A 7,305-nucleotide genomic window follows, 5' to 3' on the forward strand; every position below is an offset into this window, starting at 1 on the left:
GGAATTGGAGTTGGAGTGAAGAAGAGAGAATCACCGTACCCACAGGTGGATCTAGCTCAGCCTCGCCGTGACCTGAGCTGTGCGCGCGCGCGTCCAGATCTCGACGCCGGTGTGGTCCCCCCCGTCGTCCCACCACCCGTGGCCCTGCGACGTCGCTACGGCCATGGAGTAGTACTACTGTTTTCTCTGACGACCCCTCCTCCAGGACACGAACCCAATAATGCAGTATTGTATTGTTTGCACGAATGATACAAGGCCTCGGTTAGGTTAAACAATACTGTGGTAGTAAGGAGAAGAGAGGAGAGTGCAGTTCACATGATGAGCGAGGAAAGCGAGGATTGGCTGGTGACCGAGGCCACTGTCCCCTGGTAAAACTACACCCAGTCGTGGGCTCTCGCCCCGCCACGCCGATGCACTGTCACTGCGTGCGGTGCAACGTGCGATCTGGCTACGCACAGCAGCAGCCGTTCGTGCGTGCGTGCGTGCGTGCGGCGCAGCCGCGGTGGAAAGTCCATTCCAACACGCGACGTACGCGCGCGAGGCAGGAGCCCCATCGCCATCGCCCATCGGTTAATTGGGGTTGGCCCTGCCTCTGAGACGTCTTCTTCTTCCATTCCTCGCCTATATAAGCATGCAGCTGCACCCTCGCCTCCTCACCCAATCATCCATCCATCCATCCATCCATCCACATAGCAACGACCTCTCACAATTCACGAATCACCACTGCACACTACACTAGCGGCAGCAAGGATGAAGCTTATTGGCAGCGGCAGCGGCAGCGGCGGGCAGAGGAGAGGGATCGCGAGGGCACTCAAGGAGCACAAGGCGAGGCTCTACATCATCCGCCGATGCGTCGTCATGCTCCTCCGCTGCTGATGATCGAGCTGAGGATGGCGTGCACACGCCTTAATTTCTTCTCGGTGGAATATCTTTCGCAGTTTTTCTCTCACCAATTCACCATGGATCGGTGGGGGCGAATGTTTGTCCCTTGTTTGGGTAGATCTGTTTGGATCTGTCTCTCTTAAATTTGTACATACTGATGAGCTAGTGTAGACCATATCAATATAGGATGCAGATGGAAGTAGTATTAGTTAGTATGAGAGGTAAATTAGTTAGTTGGGGCTGAAGAATTGGGGGTTGTCCTCTACCCAGGACCAATTTTGCCTTGTATGATGATCAGAAGTGGGAATGCAAGAGAAATCTACATGATTTACAAAACAAAATCTTCCATGATGTTAATTGTCCTTTGATCTAATCTTTCTCTCTGAAAAGCTTTTCTTGTAGGAGTACCTTTGACTTGCCGAGTTGGCTTCCTTGTTTTCCCCTCCCTTGATTTTTCTTATTCTTTTGAGATAGAGGATTTGCCTTTGCTTGCTTTAGTTCCAGAGTACTATTACGGTCATCCACAGGGCCCAATGCTACTGTGCATATCCTGTCCAAATGTACATGCAAGGATACCCATGGTGACAACGACGGCCAAACTCAGAGCCAACCGGCCTCTCTATATAGGCCTCGGGCTGTTCTTTACGGTCAAAATTAACCTTTCCAAAATTTAGTCTTTTTGACATGTTTTAGTGTTACCAAAATTTGGTAACTTTTGATGTGTTTATTTTGATGCATTTCTACATTTTGGTAATGTTTTCATGAGACGAATTTTTTAAACTATAGAATTTATTAGTATTCGTAAGATCATATTTAGTTGTTATTACCTTGTCAAATTTTAATAGAGTTGAAAGTGACAATAAAATGAACAGACCCCTCAACTTTCTTAATTTTCTTGCTTAGACCTACTTTGAACGACAAGAGGTGTTTGCCCTGCCTAGGGATGGCAAAAGGACTGGACGAGACCGGGTTGGACATGAATTGCCCCGCCCTTGTTCCCGCTTTTGACTCCTACTCCCGTCCCCGCATTGGCAACAGGGTGAAAAACCTAATCTGCCTCCAACTCCGCTGGGGACCCGGTGGGTGAGTAGGGTCCCACAAAACCTTTGTTGAAGTGGCTCAGCACGGCGATGAATGTCGAAGGATGCGTGCGGCGAGGACGTGTGAGCTCTAGCTAGGCGTCAGCTAGTGAGGAGGCAGCACCGGCTTGGGGTGGCGACGAGGAGGCAGCGTTGGTTGGGGGTGACTTTGGCTTGGGACAACGACGAGGCAGTGTCGGCTGGGGGCGGCGAAGACTAGGAGCGATGGCGAGGCAGCAATGCCTGGACAGGGTGGGACGAGATGGTGACGGCGCCGCTAACGCCGTTGAGAAAATGAGAGAGAGAGAGTCAGACATAGAGTGGCGACTGGGAGGTGTGTCACGCCCTGAAGTTTTCCCCCTTTTCCAGCTTTAAAAAAATTGTTAACTAAATCGCCTGAAGAAATTGTTGAATTAACCTAGAGCTAAATCCCTAATTAATAAATGCAAATAATAATCAAAATCGGCATGTGGAATTTTTCATGGCTTCTGCATGTCAAAATATGCTAACAGGGTTTTTAGGGGATTTTTCAGGGCCTTGAAAATAATTTTAATCAATTAAAATTCATCAAAGTGCAATATTTAATCCCTGGGAAAATCCTTTCTTCTTTTTTCCTTTTTATTTTCCCCTTTTTTTTTCCTTTCTTGGGCCGTCGGCCTATTTCCTCCCACGCCATTTCCCCCTTGTTGGGCCGGCCCACTTTCCCCCTCCTCAGGGTCACCGACATGTGGGGCCCACCTGTCGGCCCCTTCTTCCACCTCCCACCGCCGCTCCCCAAGCCGGCAACTACCGCGCCCACGCCGCTGGCCTACCCCGCCCCTCCGCGCCTGCACTCCCGCACGCCCGCGCCTTCTCCGCGCCCACGTCGCCTCCCACGCCCCAGCCTTCCCGCCCACGCGCGCGCGCCCAAGAGGGCGGGATTCGATTTGAATCCTCCCCCCACTCTCTCTCTCTCTCTCTCCATCCCCCATGTCGGTGAGAAATCCGGCCGCCCCCGGCCACGTCCGCCTCCCCCTCCGCCTATAAAATGCTCCTTGTGTTCCCCTCTCTCTTTTTCCGCTCTCGCCGCGTCCTCCCGCGCTTCCTACCGCTGCCGTGCCGCTCTCCCGAGCTCCGCCGCGCGCCGCCGCCGTTAGGGCCGCCGCCAAGCCGTGCTGTCATCGCCTTCGGGTTCGCATGCTCGAGGGCTATCTCGTCCACCTCTCCTTTGTCGAAGTCCGCCATCGGAGGCCGTCATTCGCCGTGCGCCGGTGAGCCCTTCCATAGACGCCGCCGTCGGCCATGGTTCTCGCTCACCGTGGACCACCTTTCTCCCTCTAATCCCTCCCATTTTGTTCCCTAGGTGGTCCTGGAGCTCGTTCGCTCGTTGCCGCCGTTCCCCGGTCGCTCGCCGTCGCTGTTCGCCGGCGTCTTCCCCCACGCCGGCCGAATCCCGCGGTGAGGCCCCCTCCCCCTCTTTTCCCCTTCTTCTCCCTCCTAGCGCCGAGCCGCGCCGCCGCCCTTCACGCCATGGCCTTCGCCCGACGCTGCCGCCTCCCGCGCCGCCAGTGACCACGCGCGCCGCCGCCGCTAGCCATGGTCGGCTGGTCGGCTTTGAGGCCGAGCCGAGCCCGGCGGCTGCTCCCCGCGCCGTCCGATCGGCTCGAGGCCGATCCGGGCAGTCGTCCTGTGGACCGGCGGTGGACCACCCGCGTGGTCCCGGTCCATAGTGGACCGGTCCCCTTGAGTCGCTGCGGGTAGGGCCCGCATGTCGGTGCCCCCCTGTTTGCTGACGTCATCCGGGGTTATTTATTGCGCAATAAAATAATTAAGGGCTTTTCTTTTATAGTAAAAACACAGAGAATCTTCTAAAAACTAATTCATCCGAGCTCCGTTTAAGACCATTCAAGTCTCCGTAAATTCATAAAAAATCCCTAGAATCCATTAAAAATGGTTTTGTTTCCTGTTTCAGTAGTCTTATAGCATGTTTTGCTTGTGTGCTTTGTTTGTCGCATAGATCTCGGCCGTTTCATCGATTCGCGTTTCCTCGAAGACGTTGCTGTGGTCTCATCAGTGCGAGAAAGGCAAGTCATGCATTACAATTGATCATATTGTACCTCAATTTACAAATGTCCCACATTTCTATTAAATGTTGCATTATTTTATAATATCATGTGGGATGTGTCCTATTACTCAGCTATATGTTGTTACCCTTACGCCATTGATAACTTGGGTATTAAAATGCATAGATGTTGGATTAGGAAATGCTTAGCCTTGCTTAGTTCAACTAGTACACAAAGGGGGAATCACATTAATGCATAGACTTTGATTATTGGCATAGCTTTGGATTAGTGCCACCGCGATGGTGTTAGTTAATTAAAATACACTACATGGTGAGCTGTGGGTGCATGGTTTTGCTAGTCGTGCCCATGGCGATTAAGGACCGGTTCGCGGGATGCCCTAGAAGAACTTATCGTACTTACCACAAGCCAGCGTGGGCAACGGCTGAGCTTGTAGTGTAGCTTTCCTCTAGGCGACGTACCCAGGCAAGGGTGAGCGTGATGGAGTTGGGTCGGCCGGGGTGTCCGGTTGATCGGTTTCCAGATTCACCGTGGTGAAACCTAAGGTGTGGTGCGATTAGTTAGAAGGGGTTATGCGAAGGGTCCTGTCACGTCCTCTTTCCAGTATGTCGTGGTGGCATGTCGGCGCACGGAAACATGTCGTGGGGCTGTGTCTTGTGGGTACAGTTGTACACCTCTGATCAGAGTAAAACTATTCGAATAGCCGTGCCCGCGGTTATGGGCGGTCAACCAGATTCACCGTGATTAGTCTCACCCCTAGCTAGTTATTGGAACTGGTTAGTTCAGGTGGTGGTTTGGGCATGTCTCAACGTGGTGTAGCGCTGAGCAGTGATTGGTTAATATTGATTAATTACCACAACTGTTTTACTGCTTTCAACTACTGCTTTTAAATGCCTGCTTTATGTAAATGAAGCTCTAGCCTATTTCGGTTATATCCTGCATCATACCCTCCTCTTCTGGTATGACCTGCTGAGTACAGTGGGTAGTACTCAGTCTTGCTCTCTCTTCCCCACACCGGAGCTGAAGTTCTTCCCAGTTGGAGCTGCTTCGAAGAAGTTGGTTTCGTCGCTGCCATCGAAGATGCCTATGGAATGGAGTCGCCTCACTGCAGGAGTCAAGTCTTCAGGCTTAGCTCGCTTTTATCTTTTCTGCTGCATTTGTAATCTTTTATATTTTTGTAAAACGTGGATCTGTATGTCAACAATTGTCGTCTGTGTACCCTGGCTGGTCCTGGACATGGGTTTAATGCACATTCAGCTTAGAAATTCTGGTTCTTGAATTTTTGGGCGTGACAAGGTGGGATTTAGAAAAACTAGGATTTAGTTAATATACTGCTCCACCTTAATGGGTCAAATGGGCCTTAAAATATCTACTTTTGCACTGGTAATTCATAACCTCGGGGCACTATGGGTTATCCACAGGTAAAAATTTCTATTGGCCCTGGCCCTGTCGGATCGGGTACGCATTGGGGTCCCGGCTCCAACTAGAAATTAGCAACCCTCGATTGCCATCGTTGTATTCATTGGTCGGAAAAAGTACACCGAAGGTCAATCAACTAGTTATCGAATTACAAAATCGTCCCCCAACCACAAAACCAGATACAACGCATCCCCTAACTTACAAAACCATTGCAAACTAGGTCCCTTGGCGGTTTTGACTCCGGTTTGGACCGACGTGGCAGCTGACTCAGTGTGGGACCCACATGGGTCCCACATGCCAGCCTCTACTTCCCCTCCTCTCTCCGCCTCTCTTCCTATCTCCTCCCCTTTCCATGTCAGCCTCTCTTTCCCCTCATCTCTCTTCCTCCTCTCTCTCTCACTCATCTCCCTGGGCAGGTAGGCCGGCGGTGGGGAGGAGGTCGCCAGGACGAGGAGGTCCGACGGCTCGCGGCGATGCGGCGGCGGCGACACGGGAGAAGGGGGGGGAGGCGATGGCGGGAGCACGGGGGAGATCAAAGAGGACAAGCTCAAGCATGGCGGCGGGCGGAGTGGGGCGACGGCAAGGCGGAGCGGAGTGGGGCGGTGGCGGACGACGACGATGGCGGCCCGCGCGCGCAATTCCTCCCCCGCCGCTCGCCGGCCCGCACGCGAGGAACTCACCAGGAGATGATCGGCGGTGAGGCTCGGCCGGATGCAGCTTGAGCAGTTCCTCCACTGCCAGCGCTGCCTAGTTCCTCCCCCGCCGGCTCCCAACTCCTCCACCGCTGCCTAGTTCTTCTGCGCCGGTGCCGCCCAGCTCCTCCCCCGCCGGCGCCGTCCAGTTCCTCCCCTGCCACCGGCGCCGCCCAGCTCCTCCACGCCAGCCGTCCGCCGCGCCCACAGTACTCGTCGCCCTTGGAAAGGGGAGGAGAGAGGAAGAGAGGTGTAGAGGTGAGGGGAAGTAGAGTCTGACATGTGGGACCCACATGGGTCCCATGCTGAGTCGGCTGCCACGTCGGTCAAAACCGGAGTCAAAACCGTTGAGGGACCTAGTTTGCACTGGTTTTGTAAGTTAGGGGATGCATTGTATCCGGTTTTACTGTTGAGGGACGATGTTGTAATTCGATGACAAGTTGGGGGACCTTCGGTGTGTACTTTTTCCTTCCTTGGTCTGGCAGGGGCGCGAGTTGGGCCGTTCTGCCACTCCGGCCCAGTCCCATTCCCGTTTGGATCCGGTAAGATACTGATACTGTGATACATGGGAACGGGATATGTATTTATGTATTTTCAGTGCAAATAAATATGATCCATCTATTTACAAATGGACGCTGCATTAGGATATACAGTCAAATCTTAAAAGTATTAATCACTAATATGTGTAAAAAACAGTATGGTCTGATATCTGAAAATGATATTAGCTTATCTAATGATTTTTTTTTCCAGGAAACATTAGGGGAATCCCTACGATATAACTATATCAAAAGATGGTTTATACGTGCATGGGGAAAGAAAAACAAAGTCCTCTCAGGGCGGTAAATATGTTGCTAACAATTTATCCATGAGGAAATGTAGAATTAATTCTTCTTTGAAATAAGATTTCCAACCCTGAATAATGAAGAAACTTGCTAAACCATTAAGCCATTTCTCTGCTTTCCATATTCCCCAAGCAGCAGGTCTTTCGGCTAGCTCCACAAGGTGGTGGGCTAGACGACCTGCGTTCAAAGCCCCACCCCTTCTAATTATTTGATATTAGGTCCTTCCCTAATATTCGAGAAAAAGCAACAAAAATTTCCATGAAGAACTTGTTTCCTCCTATGGTATAAATAACCATCTTTGTAGTTGAATTAATCGGTGAAGCTCAACGTT

Source organism: Oryza sativa, chromosome 1, assembly GCF_034140825.1.
Source record: "Oryza sativa Japonica Group chromosome 1, ASM3414082v1".
Classification (NCBI taxonomy): domain Eukaryota; kingdom Viridiplantae; phylum Streptophyta; class Magnoliopsida; order Poales; family Poaceae; genus Oryza; species Oryza sativa.